At 39.1% G+C, this 16,286-nt stretch overlaps 1 pseudogene; it reads left to right on the plus strand.

The window, feature by feature from the left end:
* Window positions 1–13,515: 13,515 nt before the first annotated feature.
* LOC107132715 (small nuclear ribonucleoprotein E-like) lies at window positions 13,516–15,910 on the plus strand (annotated as a pseudogene).
* Window positions 15,911–16,286: the final 376 nt, after the last annotated feature.

Raw genomic sequence — 16,286 nt, forward strand, 5'->3', positions numbered from 1 at the left:
TCTCTAATTTACTACCTACCTTCTCCCAAGTTCCTAAATCTAAAAGTACCGAGAGAAAGGAACCATAAGCAATGTTTCTCAATGGTTTGTAAAAGCTCCAACAGCTAGCCCTGGCTTATTTTTGTACCCCCTACTCCTCTTTAAAAAGGTGCCTTAAGAGGCATATATACGGCCAGTACAGTTTTGAGCTTTCTGAATTTCCCATATATAATCCTGGTTTCAATGCCTAAGAGAGTGTTATTTACCGCAAAGGGGGATTTTCAGGGGCCTCACCCTACTATTCTTCAGGATCATGCACCGCTTCAATCCATCACTTTCATGCCCCATGTTGGGCGCCATTGCTGCAGCCAGCACATCGGTAGGGATGGAAAGTGGTCAACGCACAGTTTGGGAAAAAGAAACTAGAGACAGAATTAAAGTTTTAAAGATGGGACCAGGGAGTCAAGACCTCTTGGGTCAAGAGCCCTGTTCCTCAGAGCCACATCACTCTTAGTGTCTTGGCAAGCAGAAAGTATCTGTTGTGCTACGATGAAGTCAGCCTCCTGTGTCCCTGGTCACATCTCCCATTTTATTGATTACTTTAAACTGTCTGTTATTTTCTTGTACAAGGGCTATCCTTCGCTGGAGGTCATAGACCCACATATGCCTTGGGAAAACATCTTAGTGTATGCACAAGCAGTGTTCTGAACTTGCGCTGACCCAGCATTCCAAGGTCCACACTATGCTTTTCCTTAGCTTAGCAGAGTATGACGACCCCAACTGATCAACCCAATGTACTTTTATTTGGGTCTGGGATTTCTTTGGAAGGAATGATGCTAAAGCTGAAACTCCAGTACTTTGGCCACCTCATGCGAAGAGCTGACTCACTGGAAAGGACCTAATGCTGGGAGGGATTGGGGGCATGAGGAGAAGAGGACGACAGAGGATGAGATGGCTGGATGGCATCACTGATTTGATGGATCTGAGTCTCAGTGAACTCCGGGAGTCGGTGATGGACAGGGAGGCCTGGCGTGCTGCGATTCATGGGGTCGCAAAGAGTCGGACATGACTGAGCGACTGATCTGATCTGATCTGATCTTGCTATATTTTGCTTTTATTTTTTCCCATGGTGATTTTCTCATGGCTTAGCCAGAGCAACAGGCAGCTGACTATTAACCCCTACATATTACTCTAGTACTCTTATTTCCAGCTCAACATTGCATTTCATTCACATTGATGGAGAGAGCTGTAACTCATTCACTCTGGATCATGGAAAAAGCAAGAGAGTTCCAGAAAAACATCTATTTCTGCTTTATTGACTATGCCAAAGCCTTTGACTGTGTGGATCACAATAAACTGTGGAAAATTCTAAAATAGATAGGAATACCAGACCACCTGACCTGCCTCTTGAGAAATCTATATGCAGGTCAGGAAGCAACAATTAGAACTGGACATGGAACAACAGACTGGTTCCAAATAGGAAAAGGAGTACATCAAGGCTGTATATTGTCACCCTGCTTATTTAACTTCTATGCAGAGTACATCATGAGAAACGCTGGGCTGGAAGAAGGACAAGCTGGAATCAAGAGTGCTGGGAGAAGTATCAATAACCTCAGATATGCAGATGACACCACCCTTATGGAGTGAAGAGGAACTGAAAAGCCTCTTGATGAAAGTCAAAAAGGAGAGTGAAAAAGTTGGCTTAAAGCTCAACATTCAGAAAACTAAGATCATGACATCTGGTCCTATCAATTCATGAGAAACAGATGGGGAAACAGTGTCAGACTTTATTTTGGGGGGCTCCAAAATCACTCCAGATGGTGACTGCAGCCTTGAAATTAAAAGACCCTTACTCCTTGGAAGGAAAGTTATAACCAACTTAGATAGCATATTCAAAAGCAGAGACATTACTTTGCCAACAAAGATCCGTCTAGTCAAGGCTATGTATGGTTTTTCCAGTGGTCATATATGGATGTGAGAGTTGGACTGTTGATGCTTTTGAACTGTGGTGTTGGAGAAGACTCTTGAGAGTCCCATGGACTGCAAGGAGATCCAGCTAGTCCATTCTGAAGGAGATCAGCCCTGGGATTTCTTTGGAAGGAATGATGCTAAAGCTGAAACTCCAATACTTTGGCCACCTCATGTGAAGAGTTGACTCATTGGAAAAGACTCTGATGCTGGGAGGGATTGGGGGCAGGAGAAGAAGGGGACGACAGAGGATGAGGTGGCTGGATGGCATCATCAACTCGATGGACATGAGTTTGGATGAACTCCTGGAGTTGGTGATGGACAGGAAAGCCTGGTGTGCTGTGATTCATGGGGTCGCAAAGAGTCGGACACGACTGAGCGACTGAACTGAACCGATATGCCACTGTATGCTTATTCCACCCCTTCCACTGTCAACGACTATTTGAGTTATTTCTCATTTAAAAGTATGAAACAGTGCTGTTTAAAAAAAGAAAAAATCATGGTGCAAATTTCCCTAGAAGATATACCTAAATTTCAAAGTTCTTAAAGTTCATTTAATATATATTATCTTTCCCCCCCCTCAACAAAAATCACAAAACAAACCATCTCCAAACATTTGTTTCCTAACTGTTCTTTTGCTAACAGTACTCTCTCTCTAAAAAAAAGTTTACTTTCTTAGTAAGCAAACGTCATCCTGAAATAGCATGATTAAGAGTGTGTATTTTCTTTTATCCAAAAATATCTGCATAGCAATTAGTAATTACTATTTTAAGTTCTCTAACTCTTCAAAAGCAAAAATCTTTGCTATGAGATAATCATCATACAAAACTGTATGTGGCAGACTGTAACTTCTTGGTCATTTCTCATTTCATTCATTCACAGTAAGCCCTCAGTATCAGCTGCTTCCACGTCTTCAGGTTCAACCAACCACAAGTTGAAAATACTAGCGGAGGTGGGGTGGAATTTCAGGAAGTTCCAAACAGCAAACTCGAATATGCCAAGCACCAGCAACTTTTACATGGCATTTATATTGTATTAGGTAATCTAGAGCTGATTTAAAGTATACAGGAAGGGGAGGCTGTGCATAGGTTATATGCAAATACCACACCATTCTATATAAGGGACTTGAGCATCTGCATATTTTGGTATCACTGCTGTAAACAGCTCCCTGGATTTTAAAGTTAAAGGTCTTGTTTTCATAAAATTAACTACACTGATGACCCTAACAGCTCTGAACTCCTGGTTCAATTTCTCTGCTGCAGTAATTTTCCTAGGAAGGATGCAGTGAACCATTTTCACCTTAAGTGCCTATGATTTTTCTTCCATAAAAGGCTAATTTTTATGAAAGCAATATTTACTGTTGAGAATATACTTTTGTCCAGCATCTCTTTGCTATAACTCTTCACTCCCCACCAAAAGACAAAACTTAGCAAAGAGTAAGGGAAAATGTTTTATTTTAGTCAATCTTAAAGTAGAGCTCCCACATATAATTGGTCTCATACTGTTTTCATCAACTTGGCACTGTTTACTACATGTTTCAAAGACATCTGATGACAAAGGAATGTATTTTAATTTTGGGCCATATATTCTATGCATTATTTCAGTCATTTTGACCAAGGCCTGAAAACCTAGTGTTTCCCCAGTGGCACGCTTTCTATCTTTTCCTACTGAACAAGAAACCTCAAAGGGCCTTGTAAACATCTACAATTAAATTTAGAGAAATTCTGTAGGACCGTATTCAAAGTTGTATGGCTCGATCAAACACTTCTGGGGGAAAACTTCATAAAGCTTAGTTTTTATCCTCAATGCACATTTTTTAAAACGTCTTGCTAATTTGCTGATTTTATGCTATCACTTAGCCACCTATCAAGCACACTGTATGTACACTTACACAAGCTACAGTTTCAACAGTAAACGGTCACTTGTTTCAAATAATCTTGGACAATCTCAAATTTTGAGAGATTGATATTTGAGATGGGATGATATTATATTTTTTACCCCATATTAAGAGCCCATATTGGGATTAAGAGTTCTAACATTTTTTATGTTGTGTGCTTGCTTGTGCTTTATCATAATCACAATCAATCTAATTTCTTGATAGGAATCTTTTACAATCACTTGCTTATTTTTGGAAGACAGTTTAGCTAAAACTAGATCCATGATATCAATGTAATCACATGTAAACCTCAACGTGGTACAACAACGAATACAACCGAGGAAGTAAAAATTTTACCATTCCTTAGGTTCCCTCACCAGCCCATGTGAAATAATAACAGCATAGGGAAGCCAATGTCAATCACTGTATTATCACTATATTAAAGGTAATTTGCCTTTCTCAGGGTGAAAGACAATCGAGGTTCAATCTTTAAAAATTAATACTGATGGATGGTCCTGTATAGTCCTTATAGAGATCACTTGATCTATACCAACTCTGCAAGCCTAAGTTTTTACAAGACTAAGAATATATGTATAGCAAGCATCGTCTGAAGACTGAATAAACAATGCTCTCTGCACATCTGTCTTTTTCCATTGTCTTCTTTGAGGAAAAATACACTACTGAACCCAAAGCAGCATAATGTTATTATTTACTTGCTTAACCAATGGTACAGAGTAACTGTACTATAAAGTAAGCACCTGAGAAATAGTATTTTAAAAACTTCTCATACACAGAAGATGGAACTACTGGCTATCTTTTTTATTTAAGTAATTTCCTTAAATCACTTTAAAAGTGAAGTGAAGTCGCTCGGTCGTGTCCGACTCTTTGCAACCCCATGGACTGTAGCCGACCAGGCTGCTCCGTCCATGGGATTCTCCAGGCAAGAATACTGGAGTGGGTTGCCACTTCCTTCTCCAGGGGATCTTCCCGACCCAGGGATCGAACCCAGGTCTACCACATTGCAGGCAGACGCTTTAACCTCTGAGCCACCAGGGAAGCCCTTAAATCACTTTAACCACATTTTAAAAATCACTTAAAAGGTTTCACATGTGTTTATATATATATTATATAGCTTTTAATTCTGGACTGATTTTAAAATTTTTCATTCACAGTCAATGCATCAAATGCAGCAATAAATAATACATATTCATAATGTATTGAATACTTTAAAAGTACTTTAACAGTAGTACTGGATACAGAAACTAAGTCAAGCAAACTTTCTGGCCAACCCAATAGTCACTCATTCAAGCATTTCCTAAGTGCCTACTACAAGCTAGGCACTGTTCTGGGTAGTAGGAATATGATGACCTCTTCCCTACAGGAAAGTATAGTCTGGTGGAAGATAAAGGCCAGTGCACTGTTATGAAGGCACGTGGTGATACAGGGAGTCTAAGGGGATGAGTATAGGTATGTCAAGAAGAAGCATCAAAAGTTACATGTACTTAAAATTTTTGCAAAGGAAGAAGCCTAAGATGAGAAGTAAAAGGTAGAAGTGGGAGAAGGAATTAGCCAGCATATACAAAACCAAAGAGTAAGAGCAGAATTGATGTGCATGTGTGTGTACACAAGTATTTCACAGAGTAAAGTAGAAGCACAAAAATCCTAATAACAACATTATTTCCTACTGAGATATCTATTGCCTACTTAGAATCACAGATATGGGAATTCAAGGATGGCCTTGTCCTTCTTGCCTAGGCAAACAGCAAACCAGACTGAAAATGCTTTCCACTGAGAACAAAAAATCTGGACAAAAATCCTAGAGGCCTAAAATTTAGACAAGCAGATCTAGAGCTGACATTATTTTCTAGAATAAGCCTCCACATTAAAAAACTCTGATACCTCTGAGTCTGCTTACAAATCAACACTGAAAGGGCTGAGGGTAGAGGGTGGGCAATCTTTATATATAACAAGCCAAAATTCAGTTGAAAGAAACCTAATGGGCTGTTTAAATATTCAAACTAAAATATTACTACTATAAAGTTCAAAATAAGGTCAAATGCAGGTAAAGGTACATACTAAGAAGATACTAATACTACTCATGACCAGATAAAACACTTTCAAAACTGAGTATTAGATTCCTGTTTTCGAAACACCCCTTTAGCTCACTCAAAGTCATCTCTATTCCTTAAGTCAACTGATCCATATAATAGAGGTCCTTTTCTCCCTTTTGCCCTAAACATATCTAGGGAATACAACTTCATCTAAAGAAATGAATTCATAGTTGCTACAGAAGAAAAAAGGTTAATTTCCACTTATAAACCATGTAAGGTTCCCTGTATAAAATTCTCTACTACTCCTAAGAACAGTAAATATAATGCACTTGGCTACTAACCTATTTTGATGATAAACCGACAAAGAACAAGAAAAACTGTCTGAAGCATTATGTTTTAAAAATTATTTTGAATTTAGTACTCCAGCTCCCGTGCCTTTCCTGGTAGACTGAGGCTGACTTGTTCTCATCAATAAAGTAAAAGGGACCTACTTACATTGGAGCTGCCCTCAGTTTACAATCAAGTCTGACCAGATTACGTATTTATAAACAAGTGACAGCACAATAAGCAACAATAATAGGTCATCAAAGCATATAGCTTCATTTTTTCAAATAAAAAGTACCTTAGTAATATAAAAACGAAGAAAAAACTATTAAACATGTGTACTGATTTTAATATAGTGTAAATTCAAAAGCAGGACTATTTAGTCTACCTTAATTTAGACAATGAATTATTTTTAAAATTGTGCCCTCCTTCATTACCTCCCATCCTTCCTGAAAACTCAGATTTCAGTCCTCTTTTCCAGAAATCCTTTCCCCGTGGTGCTCTACTAAACTTTATTAATACTAAGTTCCTTACCATACACTGAGCACTTAGCACAATCTACTTTGCATAATCAATAGCCCTTCGGCTTCCCTGGCTCAGACAGTAAAGAATCCGCCTGCAATGCGGGAAACCTGGGTTTGATTCCTGGGTTGGGAAGATCCCCTTGAGGAAGGCATGGAAACTCACTCCAGTTTTCTTGCCTGGAGAACTCCATGAACAGAGGAGCCTGTAATGCTACAGTCCATGGGGTCACAAGAGTCGGACACAAATGAGCAACTCACACACAGACACACACACACACACACACACACGGTGCTCTATGCTTGTTTCCCTTCAGATTTCCTCAACCTTTAATAAAGTTTGCAAGTTCTTACCTCAATTCAGTTCAGTTGCTCAGTCGCGTCCAACTCTTTGCAACCCCACAGACTGTAGCACGCCAGGCCTCCCCGTGCATCACCAACTCCTGGAGCCTACTCAAACTCACGTCCATCCCAACGCTGATGCCATCCAACCATCTCATTCTCTGTCCTCCCTTTCTCCTTCTGCCCTCAATCTTTCCCAGTATCAGGGTCTTTTCAAATGAGTCAGCTCTTCGCATGAGGTGGCCAAAGTAAAGTATTGGAGTTTCAGCTTCAATATCAGTCCTTCCAATGAACACCCAGGACTGATCTCCTTTAGGATGGACTGGTTGGATCTCCTTGCAGTCCAAGGGCCTCTCAAGAGTCTTCTCCAGCACCACAGTTCAAAAGTATCAATGCTTTGGTGCTCAGCTTTCTTTATAGGCCCACTCTCACATCCATACATGACTACTGGAAAAACCATAGCCTTGACTAGACAGACTTTTATTGACAAAGTAATGTTTCTGCTTTTTAATATGCTGTCTAGGTTGCCTGGAAAATCCCATGGACAGAGGAGCCTGGAAGGCTGCAGTCCACGGGGTTGCTGAGGGTTGGACACGACTGAGCAACTTCACTTTCACTTTTCACTTTCATGCATTGGAGAAGGAAATGGCAACCCACTCAAGTGTTCTTGCCTGGAGAATCCCAGGGATGGGGGAGCCTGGTGGGGTGCCGTCTCTGGGGTCGCACAGAGTCGGACACGACTGAAGTGACTTAGCAGCAGCAGCACGTTGATCATAACTTTCCTTCCAAGGAGTAAAGCGAAAGTCACTCAGTCGTGTCCGACTCTTTGCGACCCCATGGACTAATTCTCTAGGCCAGAATACTGGAGTGGGTAGCCTTTACCTTCTCCAGGGGATCTTCCTAACCCAGGGATGGAACACAGGAGGTCTCCCGCATTGCAGGCAGATTCTTTTACCAGCTGAGCCACAAAGGAAGCCCAAGTGTCTTTTAATTTCATGGCTGCAATCACCATCTGCAGTGATTTGGGAGCCCAGAAAAATAAAGTCAGCCATGGTTTCCACTGTTCCCCCATCTATTTGCCACTAAGTGATGGGACTGGATGCCATGATCTTAGTTTTCTGAATGTTGAGCTTTAAGCCAACTTCTTCACTCTCCTCTTTCACTTTCATCAAGAGGCTCTTTAGTTCTTCTTCACTTTCTGCCATGAAGTTGGTGTCATCTGCATATCTGAAGTGATTGATATTTCTCCCAGCAATCTTGATTCCAGCTTGTGCTTTTTCCAGCCCAGCATTTCTCATGATGCACTCTGCACAGACGTTAAATAAGCAGGGTGACAATATACAGCCTTGACGTACTCCTTGTCCTATTTGGAACCAGTCTGTTGTTCCATGTTCAGCTCTAACTGTTGCTTCTTGACCTGCATATAAGTTTCTCAAGAGGCAGGTCAGGTGGTCTGGTATTCCCATCTCTTTCAGAATTTTCCACAGTTTATTGTGATCCACATAGTCAAAGGCTTTGGCATAGTCAATAAAGCAGAAATAGATGTTTTTCTGGAACTCTCTTGCTTTTTCGATCATCCAGTGCAATTTGACCTCTGGTTCCTCTGCCTTTTCTAAAACCAGCTTGAACATCTGGAAGTTCGCAGTTCACGTACTGCTGAAGCCTGGCTTGGAGAATTTTGAGCATTACTTTAAGTAGCATGTGAGATGAGTGCGATTGTGCGGTAGTTTGAGCATTCTTTGGCATTGCCTTTCTTTGGGATTGGAATGAAAACTGACCTTTTCCAGTCCTGTGGCCACTGCTGAGTTTTCCAAATTTGCTGGCATATTGGGTGCAGCACTTTCACAGCATCATCTTTCAGGATTTGAAATAGCTCAACTGCAATTCCATCAACTCCACTAGCTTTCTTCGCAGTGATGTCTGGCTCTAGGTGAGTGATCACCCCATCGTGATTACCTGGGTCGTGAAGATCTTCTGTACAGTTCTGTGTATTCTTGCCACCTCTTCTTAGTATCTTCTGGTTCTGTTAGGTCCATACCATTTCTGTCCTTTATAGAGCCCATCTTTGCATGAAATGTTCCCTTGGTATCTCTAATTTTCTTGAAGCGATCTCTAGTCTTTCCCATTCTCTTGTTTTCCTCTATTTCTTTGCAATGATTACTGAGGAAGGCTTTCTTATCTCTCCTTGCTATTCTTTGGAACTTTGCATTCAAATGGGTATATCATTCCTCTTCTCCTTTGCTTTTTGCTTCTCTTCTTTTCACAGCTATTTGTAAGGCCTCCTCAGACAGCCATTTTGCCTTTTTGCATTTCTTTTTCTTGGGGATGGTCTTGATCCCTATCTCCTATACAATGTCACCAACCTCTGCTCATAGTTCATCAGGCACTCTATCTATCAGATCTAGTGCCTTAAATCTATTTCTCACTTCCACTATATAATCATAAGGGATTTGATTTAGGTCATACTGAATGGTCTAGTGGTTTTCCCCACTTACTTCAACTTAAGTCTAAATTTGGCAATAAGGAATTCATGATCTGAGCCACAGTCAGCTGGTCTTGTTTTTGCTGACTGTTTTACCTCAATTATCTCATGTCAAATTAAGGGCAAAAAGTCTCAAGTTCATGTTCTATAGAGGGCGTTAAAGATAAGCTGAATGATCTCTGTCTCCCTTAAGTTATTATTGAGGGGCAATAATAAAAATGGACAGTCTCCCAAAGGGGAAAGGAATTTTGGTTTAAGAAAAAGAACTGCAAATGAGAACACTGGCCACTACCTGCATAGACTTTTTTTTTTTAAGAAGTAACAGTTTACTCACACATACTCATAGCCATTTTAATTATTAAGGTTCATTTAATAGGATCATCTGAAAGGCTTGGCCATGAAGTTTCTCATATGAATTACAAAAATATCTGTTAGAGATTATTAGGACCTAGACAAAGTATTAAAAAGCCATTACTTTGCCAGCAAAGGTCCGTCTAGTCAAAGCTATAGCTTTTCCAGTAGTCGTGTATGGATGTGAGAGTTGGACCAGAAAGAAGGCTGAGCGCCGAGGAATTGATGCTTTCAAACTGTGGTGTTAGAGAAGGCTATTGAGAGTCCTGTGGACTGCAAGGAGATAAAACCAATCAATCCTACAGGAAATCAGTCCTGAATATTCACTGGAAGGACTGATGCCGAAACTGAAGTTCCAATATTTTGGCCACATGATGCGAAGAACCGACTCATTTGAAAAGACTCTGATGCTCAGAAAGATTGTAGGCAGGAGGAGAAGGGGATGACACAGAACGAGATGGTTGGATAGCATTACTGACTCCGACTCAATGGACATAGGTTTGAGCAAGCTTCAGGAGATGGTGAAGGACATGGAAGCCTGGCATGCTGCTGTCCATGGGGTCTCAAAAAGCTGGACATGACTGAGTGACTGAACGACAACATTAGAACCAAGTGCCACATTTTATTGAAATGATCTATGAAATCCTCATGCAACAGAAATTCTAGAAAACTACACATCTGAGTATACACATCAATCTAGACTTTAAAAGAACCAAGGAACTTACCGTGCCTGAAAAATGAAATATTTTCTGCTAAAAAATAAAAGCATATGAACTTTTACTAAAGGAAATCAGTCCTGAATATTCATTGGAAGGACTGATGTCGAAGCTGAAATTCCAATACTTTGGCCACCTGCTGCGAAGAACTAACTCACTGGAAAAGACCCTGGTGCTGGGAAAGGTTGAAGGCGGGAGGAGAAGGGGACAACAGAGGATGAGATAGTTGGATGGCATCACAGACTCAATGGGCATGAGTTTGAGTAAACTCAGAGTTGGTGATGGACAGGGAAGCCTGGCGTGCTGCAGTCCATGGGGTCACAAAGAGTCAGACACAACTGAGTGACTGAACTGAACTGAACTTGTACTCAAGATACATACACATGCAATAAACATATCAAGACAATGAACTATAGGAAACAAGAAAAAGAATGCCTGAACATTGGGTTTGATTTCTGGCTCTTCCACTTATCTGTTTTCTTAGGAAAAAAGTTATATACAATAATATTGAGCATCTCTTCCTGCTCTGAAACTCTGCTTTTGAAGTCTGATTAGTAAGTGAATTACCAGCTACTAACAGCTAAAAGATTAAATATGACACAGTAAGATCAAAGTATAGTTCATAAAAGAACAGTACCACCAGCCAAGTTCATATCTCATGCACAGCAAATGATTCATGAAAAGAAAGAAGAAAAAAAATTTAAGAATTTTGACCAGATTTCTTGATTTCTGAATGAAAGTTACAAGTTTTGTGGGCCTGTTCCCCAAGGTTCCCAAAGTAACAGCCACCATATTGTCTACTCCAACTTAGAAAAGAAACAACCTTCAAGTCAAGCATATCCCCTTAAATGAAATTTTATAAAACTCTCCAAATCACTTATCATCCTTCTGAACTCCTGGAAGCAGCGTCTCTCACACAAGACAATTAACTACATATTTTTTATGATAGGCCTTATATTAAAGGCTTCCCTTGTGGCTCAGCTGGTAAAGAATCCGCCTGCAAAGCGGGAGACCTGGGTTTGATTCCTGGGTTGGGAAGATCCCCTGGAGAAGGGAAAGGCTACCCACTCCAGTATTCTGTCCTGGAGAATTCCATGGACTGTATAGTTCATAGGGTCGCAAAGAGTCCAGACACGACTGGGAGACTTTCACTTCACTTGTATTAAATAATAATATTTCTGAAGAAAGTAAACAAGACTTTTGGTATTGAAGAAAACCAGGCAGAGAGATAAAGGTTGGAAGTGAGATTTAAAAAACATAAAATTAAGTGAAAGTTTTGACATAATACACAACTGAGTGACTGAACTGAAAATCTTTTCCAGACACCTGATTTTCAAAGTGATGGCAATCAAATTTATACCCTCTTAAAAAGATGAGAAGAGTTTTTCTACTCTTTATAATATCACCAGCCCTAAAGGAAGACCAAAAGGTGCTAATATTGGAGGTTACTCACACAAACAGGTCAGTCAGATTACCCTGGAGTGAAGCCCACAGCCAATAAGTTCCATGGACAAGCACAGAGCTTCCAATCAGCTATTCAATGCCCACTTTAAAATATAAGCAGAAAGCCTACGGCCAAACACAGAAGTCCCCTAATAGAAGGGTGGCTGGGGGTGGGGGTGGGGGTGGGGGGTAGGGGATTTGCAAGCAAAACAAGCAGAAAAGGGCAGCTTGGAAGAAAAAGGGATGAGGTTAGGGAAAGAAAATTTAAGGAAAGACGAGAGGAAGGAAACAAGTGAGCAAACTCCTTTCAGAAAGATAAGATTTTTGAATCCATGAAATAACAAGATGTTATTAAAAGGAAAAACAGAACATTCAGAGGAACAAAGAGCTCCTGTAAAGTAAAAACATAATCATAAAAGAGAAAGTTGGAAAGATAAATGTTGAAGGAAACTCCCAGAAATTACAGCACAAGGCAGACATGGTAAAACAGTACACGATCAGTCCAGGAGGTTTAGGAGTCAAAAACAGGAGTAAGAGAAAACAGAAAACTGAAGAGAGGAAATAATTTTTTAAAATAATCTAAGAAAATTTCCAAACTGAATGGCATGATTTTCAAGACTGAAGGGGTCTACTCTGTGCCAAGCACAATGGATGAAAATAGAAAACTTACAAAGGCACATTATGCAAAATTGATAGGTAGAGCCTTTGTGCTTTCAGTGAGAAAAAAGTTTTCATACAAAACCCCAAGAATTAGAATGGTGTCGGTCTCAACTGGGGGAAAGCTGGGGGTTAAATTAATGATTAGCACACCAAACGAAATTTAAGAACTCCAAGGAAAACAAGAAATTGTCCTGGAAATAAGTAATCCTATCTGGAAGAGATGAGGAAGAACAGGAGGTGAAGGGAGAAGGGTGTGTAGGGAATACATGTGTTTGGGGTAGTACAGTGGTTAAATCTCTTCTTCTGTAATGGGACAGATAATTCCTAAAACTAAAAAAAAAAAGAAGAAAGAAAAATCAAGAAGCACAGCTGTTTAGAAATTTGAAGATAAATTCCAAAGGAATCAGCTACAAGAGTTCAAAACGGTTGGTTCCGGGGAATCTTCTCCGAGAGGAGCTTTTAGAACTATTTGATTGTAGATAAACTAGTTATTTTAACTAAAAAAGAAAAGAAAATATATTAAAGAAACAAAGTAAAACAATAGCACACTACATGGATAAGAAATAAAAAATTATATTACATATCATGAACTAATTTCCCTAATATTAAAAGGGTCCCATAAATCAGTAAGAAGATGAACACCATGATAGATAAATGGACCAAAAAACCCCCCAGAAATGGATCTTAAACTATGTACAACTTCACATTCATAAAAGAAATGAAAATTAAGACTACACTAAGATAATTTTTCACGTGTCAGACTGGCAAAGGTCAAAGGTTTGATAATCATTCTCTTGACGACATGATGCAGGAACATACATTGCTGGTATCAAGAGAGTGGTACAACCTCACCGGAAGGCAATTTAATAAAGTCTACCAAAAATTACAGTTGCACATACTCTTCAACCACATTCTAAAATTCTACCTACAGGTTTACTCCTAAATGTACAAATGGTAGATGGTGGATGGACAGATGAATAGTTAACTGGATGGTAGGTAGACGGACAGACATATGAGTGGCAATGGTAAAATAGAAAAAACAATTTTAGTATCACTCATTTGGCAACTGATAATTTTATTATCAGTTCTAATACTCTGAAGCCCCAATACTTTGGCCACTTGATGCAAAGAGCCGACTCATTAGAAAAGACTGATGCTGGGAAAGACTGAAGGCAGGAGAAGGGGACAACAGAGGACGAGATGGTTGGATGGCATCACCGACTCAAGGGACATGAGTTTGAGCAAGCTGCAGAAGATGGTGAAGGACAGGGCAGCTTGGCATGCTGCAGTCCATGGGGTCGCAAAGAGCTGGACATGACTGAGTGACTGAATAACAACATCAGAACCATGTGCCATATTTTATTGAAAAGATCTATGAAATCCTTATGTAACAGAAACTCTAGAAAACTACATATTTGCGTATACATATCAATCTAGACTTTAAAAGAACCAAGAAACTTACAGTGCCTAAAAAATATTTTCTGAGCAACTGAACAACAGCAAATTTTATTTAATAGGGATGAATTATGATATACACTTAAAGATAAAATATAAACCATAATACCCTACAACTTTTAAAAAAGAATATATACACATGTGGGCAAGTGCACAGATGTATATATTCCTGCATAAATGTTTATATTCATTTCCTGGAAGCACACAGAGAACTGATACCTGTGGGGAAGAGAAATCAACAGGCTGGTAGACAGGAATTAAAGAGAGAATCTCCATTATATACCATGCTGTATCTTTTCTGTTTTAAACCATGTAAATGTAATGAACATTAAATACTTAAATTTAATACCATTTCATGAATGTTATTTCAACTATGAAAATCCCTTTATAACGAATCCTTTAGTAATCAAAGCTATAATCTATAAAAATGTAAATAAATTTTGACTAGAAATATCAATATAGTGATACCCAAAGGTTTTCCTCTCTGCAAACAAAGGAACACTCACTCATAGTGACATGGTGAGAGAGCCATTAACACCCAGCAGACACATCCTGCTTGTTTCAATACACTGGCACTTCTTTGAAGTAGTAAACCCACTGGTAAATCCTACTATTAAAAAGAATAAATAAAAAGCATGGATTCTACACTTGATGCAAGATTTTAAAAAAAATTGGGATGTAATTAATAATCTCTAAAAGCACCAATCTAGGGCAAAACACATCATAAATTCATAAAGAGATGTATATACCACTAACAGAAAAGTTCCTTTCTCGAAAGAATTTAGAACAAGACTAAATATTTAGTATTACTTACTATGCTATAAATCAAAATATCAAATTCTAGTTAAATAAACTGTACTTCTGTAAGAAACAAGGTGAAAAAATTCTCATGGTGCATTTTATAATTTTACAGAAATAGGATTAATAGATACTTCCCAAAAAGGAATATAAAAGCGTATTATGAGGCATGTTAGCAAAACCCCAGCATTTCTGGTACCTCTTGCAAGACATTTCTTCAGTGTAAGATATTCTAGTATAGCATACTCTGAAAGAGATTTGATACAAACGCAGTCCTAAGCAGATTTTAGCTAGCAACACAGAGCTACAGGAAAACACAAAATAATCTTTATATTTTCACAATGGCAGTAAACAAAAAATTACAGATGTCCCTGGGGAAAGGCAAAAAATATAAAGCTTCAATTAAAGAGAAAAACTGTATCTTATATAGCTATTAGTATAATCAGTCAGCACAGGGGAGCCTGTGGAGCACTGTGGTGCTTGTGAGTGTACAGCATGGCGAACGGGGCCAGAAGGTGCAGAAGGTGATGCTGCGCCCATCAATCTCATCTTCAGATACTTGCAAAATAGATCACGGATTCGGGTGCGCCTTTATGAGCAAGTGAATATGCAGACAGAGGGCTGTATCACTGGTTTTGATGAGTATATGAACCTCGTATTAGATGACGCAGCAGAGATTCATTCTAAAACAAAGTCAAGAAAACAACTGGGTCGGATCACGCTAAAAGGAGATAACATTACTCTGCTCCAAAGTGTCTCCAACTAGAAATGACAGATGAAGTGAGAAACTATTTGGCAATACCGTTGGTTTTTTTAGGTGTCCTTTGTTAGAGATGTAGTTCTAAAACATGTATTCATATTGTTCTGCTCACCCTTATGTTATTACCAGATTACAATAAATGCTGTGGGACTGTTTTTATTAAAAAAAAAAAAAAAAAAAAAAACCCTTGCAAAGACCTTTAAGATAATAAAAGCTAACATTTATATAGATTCTTTATATGAGTAGGTGCTGGAGCCTGTATTATCTACACCTACATCAATCAAGTCACTTAATCTTTGCAACACACTTTTAAGATGGATATTATTACTGTCCTCACTTTATAGATGAGAGCACTGAGTCAAAGAATGGCTGAGTAACTTGTCCAAGGTAGGTAGCAGAGCTATTGTTACCAAGCAGTCTAACTCCAGAGTCCATTCTCTTAACCATCAACAACACACACCATAGTAAATACTTAAAATATGTGAGGTTTTTTTCTTCCAGAGTTTAAACAAATCTCCACTTCCTCACATGAATAAAAAAAACTGTTTGTCAGAACCTTG

The sequence above is a fragment of the Bos taurus genome, chromosome 8 (genome assembly GCF_002263795.3).
Source record: "Bos taurus isolate L1 Dominette 01449 registration number 42190680 breed Hereford chromosome 8, ARS-UCD2.0, whole genome shotgun sequence".
NCBI lineage: Eukaryota > Metazoa > Chordata > Mammalia > Artiodactyla > Bovidae > Bos > Bos taurus.